Here is a 16,119-nt window from a genome sequence, read left to right on the forward strand (position 1 = left end):
ATTTTGTTTTAGGTGTGCTGACCCCTTTCAGTATTTTCTGAAATCCAGGCCTCATAGTGGAGAGTTCCCTCAATTTTTGAATGTCTGGAAAGGTCTTTATTTCTCCATATCTAAAGGATATATTATTCTTGGCTGGTAGTTCCTTTCACTTAATATTTTGAATATTTGATTCCACTCCTTTCTGGCTTGTAAGGTTTATGCTGAGAAGTTCAATGATAATCTAATGGGTTTTCCTTTATAGATTACCGTCTTCTTTTCCCTGGCTACTCTGAGAATTCTTTGTCTTTGATTTTTGATAATTTTAATAAAATGTGTCTTGGAGAAGGCCTTTTTGGGTTGAGATAATTGGATGTCTGTTGACTTCTTGAATTCCAAGTTCTAGTTCATTCCTTAGGTTTGGGAAATTCTCGTCCACTATTTTTCTGAAAATGCTTTTCAGTCCTTGCTCCTTTTCCTCTCCTTCGAGAAAGCCCATTATTGTTTCCTTTCCTTATGGTATCAGCTAGTTCTTGTATTTCTGTTTCATTAGTTTTCATTCTTCAGTTTCATTCTTCTTCTTTCTGATATATTTCTAGATTTCTGTCTTCGATGTCACTGATCCTTTCTTCCATTTGGTTGACTCTACTTCTCAAGCTTACTATTTAATTTTTCATCTCTTTCAGTGTGTTCTTCATATCCAGAAATTCTATTTGGTTCTTTTTGAGGTTTTCATTCTTCTTGCTAAAACTCATTCTGCCGATCTAGTTGTCTTTTCAATTCCTGTGGTAGCTTTTATGCGCTTTTCCCTTGCTCAGACATGCTGGTATGCAGGTTGGTTGTTTTTTGTTGAGTTTTAGATGTTCTTTTTATTGTTGTTTCAAGGGGAGAAATCTGGGGACATCTCTCACTCCGCCATGTTTCTGATGTCTGAGTTTATTCTTGTATATAGTGTAAGAAGGTGGTCCAGTTTCATTTTTTGCATGTAACAGTCCTGTTTTCCCAACACCATTTATTGACTAGACTGTCTTTACCCCATTGTATATTCTTGCCTCCTTTGTCATAGATTAAATGACCATATAGGTATGGATTTATTTCTGGGCTCTCTATTTTGTTTCATTGATCGATATGTCTATTTTTATGCCAATACCATGCTGTTTTCATTATTATAGCTTTGTTTGCTACCAGGTAGTGTGATACTTCTAAATTCGTTCTTCTTTCTCAAGATCATCATGTCTATTCTGGGTCTCTTATGGTTCCATATAAATTTTAAGATATTTTTTTCCTATTTAGTAAAAAATGTCATTGGTATTTTGTTAGGGATTGTATCGATCTATATAGATTGCTTTGGATAGTATGGCCATTTTAATGACATTGATTTTTCCTACTGATGAGCACTGTATATGCTTCCATTTATTTATATCTTCTTTAATTTTGCTTTTCAATGACTTACAATTTTCTGAGAACAAATCTTTTACCTCCTTTGTTAAATATATTCCTATACTTTTTATTCATTCATTTATTTTTTGATGCAATTATAAATGGGATTGTTTTCTTAATATCTCTGATAGTTCATCACTGGTGTATAAAAATGCAACTGATTTCTTAATATAATTTTGTAACCTGCTATTTTACAGAATTCATTTATCATCTGTAACAATTTTTTGGTGGAATCTTTAGGGTTCTCTATACATAGCATTATGTCTTCTGCAATAATGACAGTTCTTCTTTTTTCTTTCCAATTTAGATGCCTTTTATTTCTTTTCCTTGTCTGATCACTGTGACTAGAACTTCCAATACTATGTTGAATAAAAGTGGTTAAAGTGGACTTCTTTGTCTTGTTCCTGATCTTAGGGAAAACACTTTTAGCTTTTCCCATTGAGTGTGATCTTATCTGTGGATTTATCATATCTGGCCTTTATTACATTGAAGTATATTTTCTCTTCCCACTTTGCTGAGAGGTTTTATTATTATTTTTTTTATCACATATAGATGCTGGATTTTGTCAAAGGCCTTTTCTGCATCTATTGATATGATCATATAATGTTTATCTGTCAGTTTGTTAATGTAGTAAGTATATCACATTAATTGACTTGTGGATATTTACCAACTATGCCTATCAGGAATAAATCCTACTTAATCATGGTATATGATCTTTTCAATTTATTGCTGAATTCGATTTGCTAGTATTTTGTTGTGGATTTTTGTATCAGGGTTCATCAGGGATATTGGCATATAATTTTATTTTTTGAATTGTCTTTGTCTGGTTTTAGAATCAGAGTAATGGTGGCCTCATAAAATGAGCTTGGGAGGCTTTCCTCCTAAATTTTTTAGAAAAGTTTGAGAAGAACAGGTGTTAATTCTTTTTTGAAGGTTTAGTGAAATTCACCTATGAAGCTGTCCGGTCCAGGCCCTTTATTTGTTGGGAGTGTTTTGATTACTGATTCTATTTCATTAGTAGTAATTGGTTGGTTCAGATTTTCTGTTACTTCTTGACTCAGTTTCGGGAGATTGTATGTTTTTAGGAATGTATCCATTTCTTCCAGATTGTCCAATTTGTTGGCATACAATGGCTCATAGTATTTTTTTTTTTTAATAATCCTTTGTATTTCTGTGAATTCAGTTGTCACTTCTCTTTCATTTCTGATTTTATTTATTTATGTCCTCCATCTTTCTTGATCTATCTGTTTAAATAATTTTATCATTTCAAAGATCAAGCTCTTGATTTTATTGATCTTTTGTATTATTTTTTGAAATGATGCAATTATTTTGTGTTTATTTTCATTCTGATCTTTATTATCTTTTCTTCTCACTTTGGGCCTTTTTGTTGTACTTTTCTAGTTCATTTAGCTAGATTAGGGTTAGATTGTTTATTTGAGATTTTTTTGTTTCTTGAGATAGGCCTCTATTGCTCTGAATTTCTTTCTTAGGACTGTTTTCCTGTGTCCCATATATTTTGAGTAGTTGTGTTTTCATTTTTCTCCAGATATCTTTTGATTTCTTCATGATCTCATTGTTAACTCATTCATAGTTTAGTAGCATGTTATTTAGCCTCCATGTGTAGTGTATTTTTTCATTTTTTTCTTTGTAATTGATTATTAGCATTATACCATTGTAGTCTGAGAAGACACTTAATATGATTTCAAACTTCTTAAATTTACTGAGTGTTGTTTCATGGCGAAACATGTGTTCTATCTTGGGAATTGTTCTATGGGCACTTGAAAAGAATGTATATTCTGCTGCTTTGGAGTAAAACACTCTTAAAATATCAATTAAATCTATCTGATCTAGTGTGTAATTTATGGCTACTGTTTCCTTGTTGATTTCCTGTCTGGAAGATCTGTCCATTGATGTCAATGGGGTGTTAACGTACTCTGCAATGACTGTATTACTGGCGATCTCCTTTATATTGGTCAGTATTTGCTTTTGCTTTTATATATATATGTGTGTGTGTGTGTGTGTATGTGTGTGTGTATTCATATGTTGGGTGCATAAATGTTTATTAGAGTTATATCTTCTTGTTGGATTGATCCCTTTATCACTATAATGCCCTTCTTTGTCCCTTATAGTCTTTATATTATAGCTTTTTTTAAACCTTTTTCCCATTTAAGAAAAAAAAAAATGCAGCTCTCTGCCAATGTTAATTTAACATTACACGTAGGAATGCTACATTTTCTAGAATTTGACATTTTCGGCAATCGAGAATTACTATATTTTGTAAATGGAAATACCACTACTAAAAACAGAATATTGTAAATAGAATAATGTCATTTGTTTCCGATGACTATTGATATAGTACAGTGATGTGAAAATAATAATAAAAGTGAGATATTTCCCGGCAAATTTTGGGGTAAGGTTAGGACTGTAATCTGTGAGTTATCTTGGGGTAAACATTGCAGCCATAAGCGCCACCGGTGTGTATTCTTGGGGCAAATGGGAAATGGGTTAAAGTCTATTTTGTCTGATATATGTATCGCTACCCCAGCTTTTTATTTTCATTTCCATTTTCATGAAATATCTTTTCCCATCCCTTTACTTTCAGCCTGTGTGTGTCTTCCATTAGAAATGGGTCTTTTGTAGACAATATGTGTCTGGGTCTTGTTTTTTATCCATTCGTCTACTGTATGTTGTTTGATTGGAACATTTGATCCAATTTAATCACTACATTTAAAGTGATTATTGATAGGTACATAGTTATTGCTACTTTGTTTTTCATATTTATGTTATTTTTTCTTCCCCTTCTTCTTAAAGGAGTTTCTTCAAAATTTCTTGCAATACTAGCTTGGTAGTGGTGCATTCTTTTAGCTTCGTCCTATATGGGAAGCTCTTTATCTCACCTTCAGTTTTAATTGATAGCCTTTCTGAGTAGAATAGTCTTGATTGTAGGTCCTTGCTTTTCATCATTTGGAATATTTCATGCCCATCCATTCTGGCCTCCAAAGTTTCTGTTGAGAAATCAGCTGACAGTCTTATGGAGTCCCATTGTAAGTAACTAGCTGCCTTTCTCTTGCTGTTTTTAGAATTCTCTCTTTTTCTTTAATCTTTGGCATTTTAATTATGATGTGTCTTGGTGTGGGCCTCTAAAGAGGCTCATCTTGTTTGGGACTCTGTGCTTCCTGGGCTTGTATGTCTGTTTTCTTTGACAGGTTAGGAAAGTTTGCTGTCATAAGTTTTTTCAAATAGATTCTCAGTCTTGTTCTCTTTCTTCTCCTTCTGATACCCCTATGATGTAAATGTTGTTATGCTTGATGTCCCAGGGGACCCTTAAACCATCCTAAATTTTTTTCTTTTTTTTTTCTCTTCCGATTCGATGTGTTCTGCTACTTTGTCTTCCATATCTCTGATTTAGTCCTCTCTCACTTAATTTACTGTTGATTCCTTTTAGAGCATTCTTCATTTTAGTTACTGTAGTCTTCATTTCTGACTGGTTCTTTTTTTATGTTCTCTATTTTTATTTTTATTTATTTTTTTTTAATGCTTACTACCTCTTTGTTGAAATTCTTGCTAAGATGATCTGTTCTTCCTCTAAGTTCATCGGGCATCCTTATAACCAGTGTTTGAACTCTGTATCTGTAGGTTGATTGCTTCCATTTCATTTTTTTCTCCTATTCTTTCATTTGAGACATGTCTCTCTGTTTTTTTCATTTTGGCTTTCTCTCTGTGTTTTTATGTATTAGGTAGATCTGCTGTGTCTCCTAGTCTTAGCTGGGTAGCCTTATGTAGTAGGTGTCCTAGTGGCCCAGTGGCATAGTCTCTCTTATCACCTGTGTCAGGTGTTCCAGGAGTGACCCTTGTGTGGTTGCGTATGCCTTACTGTTGTAGTTGAGCCTTGGTTGCTGTTGACACCTCAGTAAGTAAGTTTGACACTCTTACTGACTGGCCGTGAGGCTTGTCCATGCCCACAGCATTGGAACTGCTGTGTGATGACCCCACAGAGTGGGCTTTACTCCAGTGGGCTTGTGTGCCTGTTGAGACCACCTTTTGTGTGTGCTGCTTATGGGGCTAATCAGGTGATTGATAATCTGTTGAGGTATAAGGACAGCCTCCCTGTGTGTTGGTTTTAGAGCACTTTAGGATGGGCTTCTGTGTAGGCCAAGGTGTGCCGCTGCCAGTGACTGGCTTGGAGCTACCTGGTAGGTGTTACAAAGCTATTCATGTTTATTTGCTGCCTGAGCTGGACCTGGAGGCATGTGGGAGAGGCCATGCAGTTAACTGAGGTCATTTGCCACCAGTACCTGACATGGGTCAGCTAACAAAAGGCTCAGAGTACTCCCCAGACCTGAAGCTGCTTGTCCACTGTCAGTAAGGCTCAGCAGCTGAATGAGCCCCAGGGTGTACCAGATTTGGATGAAGCGGAGTCTTAGAGAGTTACCATGGTAGATCAAGTCCTTTTTCCCAGATTAGTGCAGATTGTTGCCAGCGCCAAGCCTGTGGCTACTCGCAAACATCTCCCTCACAGTGAGGCAAACCTCTGCCTGCCTCTGGCCTGTAGACCGCCTGAGATTTATTGAAGAAATACAACAGCACTGCCTAGGCTTGCCCATCACTGAGGTACATGAGCTGAGACCTATTGATTGCTGTTGAACATGCCTCCTGCTGAGAGCACAGTGTGGGACTGGTTGCTTAGTAAGGGAATTGCCTTAAGCATTTTGCAAGTTGTGTGGGATCTCCAGGGTAGAGAGACTGGATTTCACTAGGCCAATACACATTCAGTTTTGACCTTGTGTTTGTGTGGGTGGAGGGGCTCAACAGAGGCAAGATGGTGCTCACCTGCAGGCTACATCAGAAGAGGGCTTAACAGGTGGGCAATGGTGGTTGTCCCTCCAGTCCTTGCTCTGAAGCTACACATCTTAGTCTTTTCCTGCATTTCTATGGTATCTCCTAAGCTGCTGTACTTTTGCTAGAGTCCAGTGTTAGGAGCTGCAAGCAATTGAGTCAGTATGAGGGCTTTTAAAAGAGGGCATATTGGTTTCCAGCTACTTTCTGTTTTACCTGGACAGCTGGAATCCCCACTGATTTTCACAGCCAGATTTTTTGGGTACTCTTATTCCTGGCACTGGAACTTTGAGCTGGGAAGTCCTGGAATGAAGCTAGGGCCCCTCGCTCCTCCAGGGGGACCTCCACAGCAAAGATATATCTCTGGATGCTCAACTACCACATGTGAGTGTGGGACCAGCCCTGTTTGTGTTTCCGCCCATCTTACAAGTCTCAATGTAGTCTCCTATTTATATCTCCAGTTATAGGAGTTCTGCTCAGCTAGTCTTCAGATCATTCTCCAGGTTGACTGTTTCATAATTTAGTTGTAATTTTAATGCAGTCATGAGAGGAGGCATGCACACCGTTTACATCTTGACTAGACCCTGAAGTAATTTTAAATTTTCAAAGGTTTAAGGAGTTATCCACAATGTAAAAGAATAATCTATCTGGGTTTTGTGTAGAGAGAATTGTTTTAGAACCAAACATAATGTGTAGGTTTACACACTGTACCACTTTTACATGTGGCTTATTAAAACTTTATGAAAACTCAAGATGATGGAAGTTTAGTTGTTATAGACTACTTGAGCATACTTGAATTTTCTTTCCTTAGGTGTTAAAAAAACAATGTTTAAATTAATGTTTATCATTTCTTTTAAAAACATTAACATACTTGTTTTGAATGCCCATATTGACTAAAATCATATTCTATTTTAAATCTTGGTTTAGGTACATAGTGAAAGTAGTTTCCTATATAGATTTTATCTCAAATTTATGTAAACCTTTATATTTGACACATTATTTTCTTAAAAATGATCTCATTTCATCCTTATAGTAATCTCTGCAATATATATATATATGTATGTATATATACATATATATGGCTTATATATATATATTTTTTTCCTTTTTTTTTCCATTTTACAGAGAGAAAGCCTATGTCCCAGCTGGATGATCTGAACACATTCTTCCTTGTAGAGAAAATTGTGTAAGCTCTGTGATTAGATAGATTTGAGTTCAAATTGCTATTCTTTTTTCTTGTTATCTGTACATACTTGGAAAAACACTTAAATATTAGGCAATTTAGTTTTTCCAGTTAGGTTTCATTGTAGACAGAACATATTACTTTTATAATTTTAAACTTCCAAGACACACTGGGCCAAATATTTTAGATAAGGACTGTAGACCTATATTATTATGACCCTCTTAATAATAGGCTTATTGAAACGTAATTTGCAACCATAAAATTTATCACTTTAAAGTGTACAATTCAATGGTTTTTAGTATATTCACCGACTTGTGCAGTCATCACCACAATCTAATTTTAGAATATGTTAATCACCTCAGAAAGAAACCCCACACCCATTATCAGTCACTCCCCATCTCTTCTGCCCCAACCCTTACTTAGCCTTAAGCAACCGTTAATCTATTTTATATCTCTATAGATATTCCGATTCTGAACATTTCATATAAAGAGACTATAAGAATGATGCATTAATTTGACTTTTGTGACTGGCTTCTTTCACTTAGCATAATGTTTTCAAGGTTAATCCATGTCGTAATGTGTATCAATATTTCATTCTTTTTTATAGCTGAATAATATTTCATTATGTAAATATACCATAAATTTTTATCTATTCATCATGGATTTTTCTCACTTTTTGGCTATAAACATAATGCTGTTATGAACATTTGTGTATAAGTTTTTATGTGGACATGTTTCCGTTTATCTTGGGTATATACCTAGGAGTGGGATTGCTGGGTCATATTGTCATTCTATGTTTGTATTTTTTAAGGACTTGCCAAACTGTTTTCCAAAATGGTTGCACCATTTTACTTTCCCACCAGCTATGTATGAAAGTTCTAGTTTCTCCACATCCTTGCCAACCACTCATGGCGGTTTTGATTTGAATTTGCCTAATGACTGATGATGTTGAATATCTTTTTATGTACTTATTGGCAATTTGTATTTCTGTTCAGATTCTTTCCCCATATTTTTCATTGTGTTATTTGTATTTTACTATTGAGTTTTAAGTGTTCTTCATATATTCTGGGTATAAGATCCTTATCAGATATATGATTTGCAAATACTTTCTCCCACTCTGTGGTTTGTCTTTTCACTTTGTTATATATGTTTATTTTCTTCTTCACTGATGAAATTCAGTTTATCTATTTTTAAATTTTATTCCTTATGCTTTGGTGTTGTATGTAAGAAACTATTGCCTAACCTAAGGTTATGAAGTTTTACTCCTGTATTTTCTTCTAAGCATTTTGTAGTCTCAACCTTTGCATTTAGGTCTATGATTCTTTGAGTTGATTTTTTTAGTTAATTTTTGTATATGGTGTGAAGAAGGAGTTCGATTTTATTCTTTTGCAGCGCCATTTTGAAAAGAAGACTATATTTTCATATTTTGATACTTGACCTGGATTATTATCACTATTTACAAATAGCCTACAAATTGTAAGCTGATTTTTAATGATATGATTTGAATTAGTGAAACTTTTGTTTTCAAATATTTGGAGTTAAATTTTGAGTTGGTATTATTATTATTATTATTTTTGGACAGTGTTTGGAACTATTTAAATTTGATACTGTTATCTAAGTGAGAACAATTGTAGCATAAAACTAGAAATAAGTTCAGTGGCTGGCACATAATAGTTATTTAGTAAATATTTACCAAACAAAAATTAATAAATCATACATTATTTGATTGTTTTCCTTGTTGCTTTTAAATGAGCATTTTGTTTAGAAATTAATATATTCTGAAAAGTATATGGTTGAATAAATGTAATTATTTTTATAGGTCAACTCTTTAAGTTGTAATAACAGGAAATAAATTCATATCAGTCTCTTTACATTCATATTGGACTCTAACATACAGTAGAAACATCTCTATTTTTCTGATATTTGCTATACAGGGAACAATTCTGAAAGTGTAATATGCAAAAATAATGTTACTATTTATTATAGTGGAAAAGGCATCTTCACTTAAATAAACTTGAGATTTTCTATTACAGAACTTCTCAGAGCCTTTTGATGAAAGTGTGTCTTGTGAAAAGAGTGGCATAGTATGCAACATTTTTCACGTTTATTTGGCCATAGAAACTTAATTGAACATAAAACAGAATTAGCAAACCAAGAAATCTTTTGGAAAATGCTACCAGAGATTTCATTTTGTGGACAATTAGGGAACTGCAGATCATTCACTTAATATTTCATATTAAATTTTGAATTCCAGTAAGAAAAAGAAACCAAGAATACTGTTTTGGTATCTGGAATTGAATTTGCCAGGAATGCAAGCACAGTTTCCTCAGTAAAGATCTTGCCTTTGGAAGCGTCTTACCCCTTGGCAGTTTTCCACAGTTCAAACTTGGCAGCATCAAGGACACAACACAAGGTGTGTTTATTTTATTTAACATTTGGCAAAGGTTTTTTTGACTGGTTTATTTTCTTTCACTTTGTTTTCTTGTTTTGGTTTGTTTTTGGCAATGAAATTGGGTTCAGAATGCTGTTTTTAAGGAAGGCAGTATAGCAATGGGGAGATGATTTTTCTTTTATTATTTTGTGGTATTTGGGCAAATCCAAGTAACTTAAGCAATATCCACAGAGCTATAAGTCTTTATCTGACTTATTTGTCAGATTGTTTAGATTGTTTAGTATTATTAATCATCTACTAGGATTTGTTGCTACATTAATTACTTGATCTCTCTTGATGTTTGATACACCATGTACTTTGGTAAATTACTATATTTTGGTGATTATATATTGGTTGTAATCAATATCCCAGCATAGTAAGTAATAAACAGATTAAGATACTCATAAAATATCAGTTATTCAACATTATTTAACATTAGACATAATGTTGAATAATTGATATTTTATGTGGATCTTTCTTGATTAATTGGTACATTTTTGTTTCACATGTATTGTGAGGAGAGGAAATATATCATAACATGAAAGACTATGGGCCTCCATTATATCTCTGACCTTATCTTCTACTGTCATCTTCTACCCCTCACTCAGAATTTATCAGTGTCTCCCCATTTCACTCAGGATAAAAGATAAAAGCTCTTAAACTGGCCTACATGTGTCTAAGAGATTTGGCCTCTCCTTGGTACCTCTCCAATCTCATCTCTAAGCACTCACGTGCTCAGCTATACTGGTTCCTCTGTTGTTTTTTGAACATGGCAGGCATGTTCCCATTTCAGGGTTTTTGCAGTATTCTCTCTGCTGAATTGATATTCCCAGATATCTGCATGGACAGTTGATGTACTTTGAGATTTCATTAAAAGGTAACCTTCTAAAAGAGGTCTTACATGCTCATCATCTAAATATCCTGGCTCTGTATTTTCTACTTAGCCATTTACCACTATCTGATAAACTATATATGTTATACACATTCTTCTTGCTTATTGTCATAATTCTTCACAAGAATGTTACTTCCTGTGAGGACAGTATTTTTTGTTTGCTCTGGTTTTACTCTACATCTGGCCCTTGATGAGTGAATGAGTAAATGGATGAATGAATGAACAATTAATTTAGCATTTACCATGTCTAGGCACTGTTATAGGTGACAAGGATACAGTGATGAAATACCCAGTTCCTTCCCTCAGAAGTACAATTTAAAGGGAGATGGATAATTACAGCAGCCATCTTACTACACTGTTGTGTTATGATAAGAGTATGAATAAATACTATCATCACTTTGAGAAGAAACATTTGAATCAGACTGTGTTGGGCTCATGAAAGTCTTCCTGAAAAAGGTCACACTTTGTATTAGTTAGAATAGCCTAGGCTATGCTGTAGGAACAAACAAGACCAATTTTCAGTGTCTTAACACAAATGTTTATTTCTTACATAGACTACATATTCAAAATGAGTTTGTAGAAAAGCTCTGTGACTCAAGACATCAAAGACTTCATCTGGATCCATGATCACTGCAGCAATGGGAAGAAAGAGTGGCTAATTAAGCACTTGCATTTAGAGTTTCATTGGTCAAAGCGAATTGCTTGATTTCAAATAGGGCACTGTGAAGTGCAATACTGCCTTTTACCCAAGGAGAAGGAAAATTGGAAGATATGTGAGTAGAATTAATGACTGACATACCTTTCTATTGTTTTAAAGGAGTTTAAGATATCCAGGTAAAGAACTATTTGAAAGCATTTTCAGAGAAAGAAAGAGCATGGGCAAAGGCAGTAAGCTGTTATGTAGTTTAATTTTAGGGAACTGCATGTAATTCAAAGTAATTGAAACATAGCATGTGTGAGGGATAAAGACAAGTGAAGAAATTGGAGGGAAGACATGAGTTAGATTAAATCAGACTATGGAAATAAAACTCCATCCTAAAGTACATTGGGAAGCATTGAATGATACAATATACTTCAGGAGAATTTCTTGATTAAATTTTATTTGTGAGAGATTATTCTGCAGGCAAGGTGGGGGATGGTTTTGAGCGGAAGAAGATTGGAGACAGAAAGACCTATAATAATGCTAATGCAGTAAGGCCAATGAGACCCCCATCCCCTCCTCCAAAAGAGGGCAATGACAGAAGAGATAGAAAAGAAGGGAAACAAAAGATAAAAAGGTAGGGAAAGTATGTATGGGGTGGGTTCCTGGGTAAAGAGGAAGTCTTGGCAGGAAACAGGACACTTCTTACACTGAGATCAAAGTGGAGGTACTGGTATGGACAATGTTTGTGTCTGAGCATATGTGTGTGTGTGTGTGTATTTGTGTGTGTTTGATATGTATCTAAATGTTTGTGTTGGTGTGTGTAAGAGAGTGAATTAGAAGAAGCTTTTAGATGAATGATTTGTATATAATGATCTCTATTCTCGTTGTGATGGGAGACAAGCTCATGTACTCAGACTACAATGATGATGTGTGGAAGATTCCAAGAGAGCTCTATAAGCTGGAATGATGACTGAGTCAAATGGGAGATTCTGCAGACTTGGGGCAGAGAAGTTTCTGGACAGTATTATGCCCTTGTAAAAATCAGATTACAAATTTTACTTCAAAATTGAATTGGGAAACTCATTTGCTTTTTTCTTTACCTTTTCTAGAGTTCAGCAATAATTTTAAGATATATGCTTTAAAAGAATTTTGTGTATACTGTTTCCATTAAAGGGATTCATTAGATATAATCTAGCCCCTGCCCCAAAAGTTTGGCTAATGTGATGATTTCAATAACAGAGGGAAAATTCTTAAAACTAGTGAAATAGTCGTCCAGTGCTTTTATAAAATATTTTTTTATGATAGAATTTTAAATAAAGTAGTATAATGTTACTGTCAAGTTTAATTTTCAAAAAAAAAATAGAAAAGTGATTGGAATACTTAATGATATTTTTCTTAAAAAGGATTTTTGAAGGCATTGTTGGGAAAGTACTATAATTTAAAGTATATTCTAAAATCGTGTTTCTTTTTTACCATTGAGTGTTAGGCCCAAGGTTATTTTAAACATTTGGTATGCTAAATTTGTTATTGCAAATTAAACTTTTGAGACCTTGCTGACAGTACCAGTTTTATCTAATGTCAGAGTACTGCTTTAGTAGAAAGAACTGTACTGACCTGCTCAACGCATGTGGTGGATATATGAAAAATTATGATATAATAGACTCAATAGAAATAATATTAAAAGCATATAACTCTGGAAGAGAGAATAACAAAAAAAAATGGAAAGGTTGATTTAACAAGATTCTTTACTTAGACTGGAAGATAACTTGGGACGTCTGATATAGATTAGAAACTCAGTTGTCAATTTGAAAAATAGGAACTAGTGTTTAAATTTATTTTGTTGTTATTCAGAAGACTTTCATTTCAGAAAGTAAATATTTTTGAGTACTAATTTATATATATATTTTCCAATGCTTGTTGACAAAATGACAGCACATGTAATTTGGCCTCTTAAAAATTATCCAAATATACTTTTATTGAAGCTACTTAGCTGATGATACAATTTGGTTCGGAGACCAAATGACAGAAACTGTACAATTTATAGGTAATTAAATTAGTATAAGCTTAGTATATTATGAGACCATTCTTATACTCTAAGAACCTTAAATATAAGGGAATTCATTAACTACTTTAATGAGTTGAGGTCATCAGGTTTAGGTTGTTATTTTTGTCTAAAAAAATTATTTAGATTGTGTGTTGCTTCAACAGTGAGTAACTTATTTATTAAAACCAGCATGATGTAATGATACTAATAACATTTATTGACTACTTACTATGTGGGAAACACCACGTTAAGTAGTTCATCTGAATTAGCTATTTAATTTAACCTTTAAATTATTACTGTACCCATTTAAAAAATGGTTAAGAGCTTAGCTTGGTCAACTAAAAAGTGACAGAACCATAAAGGAAACAAGTTAAAGTAGGGAAGAGTTAACCTACCCTTTATCAATTTCATATTCTTATAGAAGATAGTTTATACTAATATTTTAAAATTCAAAGTATTTTTAATTAACAATAATATGTATTTAATTAAGTATAATAATTAAACATAACACATAGATATTTTAAGTTAATGTAACTGTTCTGGAGAATTATGTACTCAAAAATATGTATGAGCGTCTTATCAAAGCTAAACAGGACAAATTCAAAGGTAGGGGCTTAGAGTTGTTCGTAGCCTTCTTACCACATTCATTTTTAAATGCCTTATTTGAAAGAGAATATTCTGGTTTATGTTTTTCATATTTTTTCCCTTTTAGAAAGAGGCAGATGGTATGAAAACTGGACTCCTTTATTTAAAGGGAATGTTGGTATTTATAACCAAACTTATCTCCAGCAAGATTTGTTTTTTGCAGCTGTTCCAGGTTGGGAAAAAATATTATATTAAAGCCCTGGCTTGTTTTTCTTTCTATATTTAGGGGGTAAAATCTTTAGAATGTGCAAAAACGATGTTGATTTTAAAAACGAATGCAGTGTAAACTGTGATTTTCTTTTGCTTCTATATGTGAATTTTCTGTTTGTATGCTGTGATGATATTACTTTTTGTTTCAATGATCTATTTCCTAGATATATCACACTTGAGAAATAATTTACTCATAATTTTCATATCATCAATGTATTCTATGTGTTCTAGTAGATTTTCAGTAAGAGACTATGTTATTAAATAAACCACTTTTTAATTTTCCATTTTGATATTTTAGTTATTTTCATTCTACCCAGAGCATCTTTTTCACCTGGAAATTAACTTTCTTTGTTCTTATAGCTGTTATATACTATGATATACATATATATATATATATATATACACACACATACATATATATATATATATATATATATATGCATTTAAAAATTTATAGATTTAAAAGCACTTTTTACATGCATTATTAAAAAGTTTCCAAAGAAGAAACAAACTCTTTTCAGAGCAATACCATGAGATGCTTTTCAATGATTCCAGGAAGTAAAACACACAAGTGATTTTGTGTGTTTAATTTTATAGAACAAGGTCATTTTATTCAGCTAATGAGAAGGCAGAGGTATTAAGAATTTGAAAATTACTTAGCCTCACTGACCTCATTTCCCCAAACATAATTACGTTGGCAGTAAGACAAAGGAAGAAGGGTCTTTCCTGGACCTCCTGGTCCACCGAGTGTGCTAACCACTTGATATGCAACTAGGTGGTTTCACTCTCAGGGTCCCCAAGATAAATGAGCCATAGAGCAATTATGAAGTCATCTCAGGGAAGCTGAGAAGGAGGAAGCCCATTTGGACAGTGCTCTCGAGCTTTGCACTAGGTGCACACTTGAGGCAAATGGAAAACACAGCACAGCTCAGGAGAAGCCCAGAAATGAATATCAGAAAAAACACAGTAAAGTCTAACACATTTGACACAAAAATAACATTGATTCTCATCTTTAGTGTGGATTCTCAGAGTGACTGAGGGGTGGGAATCAGAAATCAGTCTAAAAGAGGCCTTGACTTAAGAAATCTGGAGCTATTGGCTTTTATTTTTTAATCGGAAATCTCACTTTGAGTGGAAAAAGTAACTTGCTCTTAGGTAAATTCATTCACAGAGTTGTGAGAAAAAGCACGTTCATACACAGAGCCAGGAAAAAGCCCCAAGACTGAGTCTCCTTCTAGAAGTTGAGGGCTGGGAATGACTAAAGAAAGAGGCTGGTAATTAATAGAGTTTATAAAGGGAAACTTACATATGAGTCACATCTTAGGTGGCTGCAAGATGAAATGGATCCCTGTACAGCTTGGCAGGTGCCAATGAATTATATAGGATAAAAAGGTGGGGAACAGGGGACAGTCACAGGTAATAGTAAGTGAATACTACCAGGAATGGGAAATTACATGCTTGACCAGGTCAGGACAATAACCTGTTTCAGGAACCAGCACATAGAAGGAGGTAAGGGAGGGGAGCTGATTTATGTCAGAATGAACATCAATTATGATCAGACAGTCTCTAAGGGGGGTTTGCTGAAAGCAACCTCTGTTCTAGCCTGGATCCAGCTTACAGGACAGACAATGGTCACATCATAGAACAGTCTATCCTCCCCAAAGAACTTGGTTTGTGTTTTGAGTGAAGGCTACTGTTGGCTGCTTCATGAAGACGTTGAAGGGAACAGTACGATCTCAGAAACAGGTGCAGCCAGATTGTGTGTTTGGTTGTGCCTTCTGAGTCATTTCCTATGTTTCTTGTAGCTGGTTATAAGTTA

General features: G+C 34.1%; 1 protein-coding gene across 6 annotated transcripts in view; it reads left to right on the forward strand.

Annotated features, from left to right (window-relative positions):
* Window positions 1-16,119, forward strand: part of TRIQK (triple QxxK/R motif containing) — a 97,128-nt gene that overhangs the window by 16,779 nt on the left and 64,230 nt on the right. For 2 of the 6 annotated variants that reach the window (XM_011384393.2, XM_011384394.2), the window contains exon 2: window positions 9,690-9,848. The exons of 2 other annotated variants lie outside the window; for them this stretch is intronic. The gene's annotated coding sequence lies outside the window, so the exon portion shown is untranslated. Of the gene's footprint in view, window positions 1-7,377; window positions 7,439-9,689; window positions 9,849-11,312; window positions 11,532-16,119 lie in introns of all 6 variants that reach the window. 2 more of the 6 variants (XM_023525589.1, XM_023525588.1) reach the window with 2 other exon arrangements.

Source organism: Pteropus vampyrus, unplaced genomic scaffold, assembly GCF_000151845.1.
Source record: "Pteropus vampyrus isolate Shadow unplaced genomic scaffold, Pvam_2.0 Scaffold572, whole genome shotgun sequence".
In the NCBI taxonomy this organism is placed as follows: domain Eukaryota; kingdom Metazoa; phylum Chordata; class Mammalia; order Chiroptera; family Pteropodidae; genus Pteropus; species Pteropus vampyrus.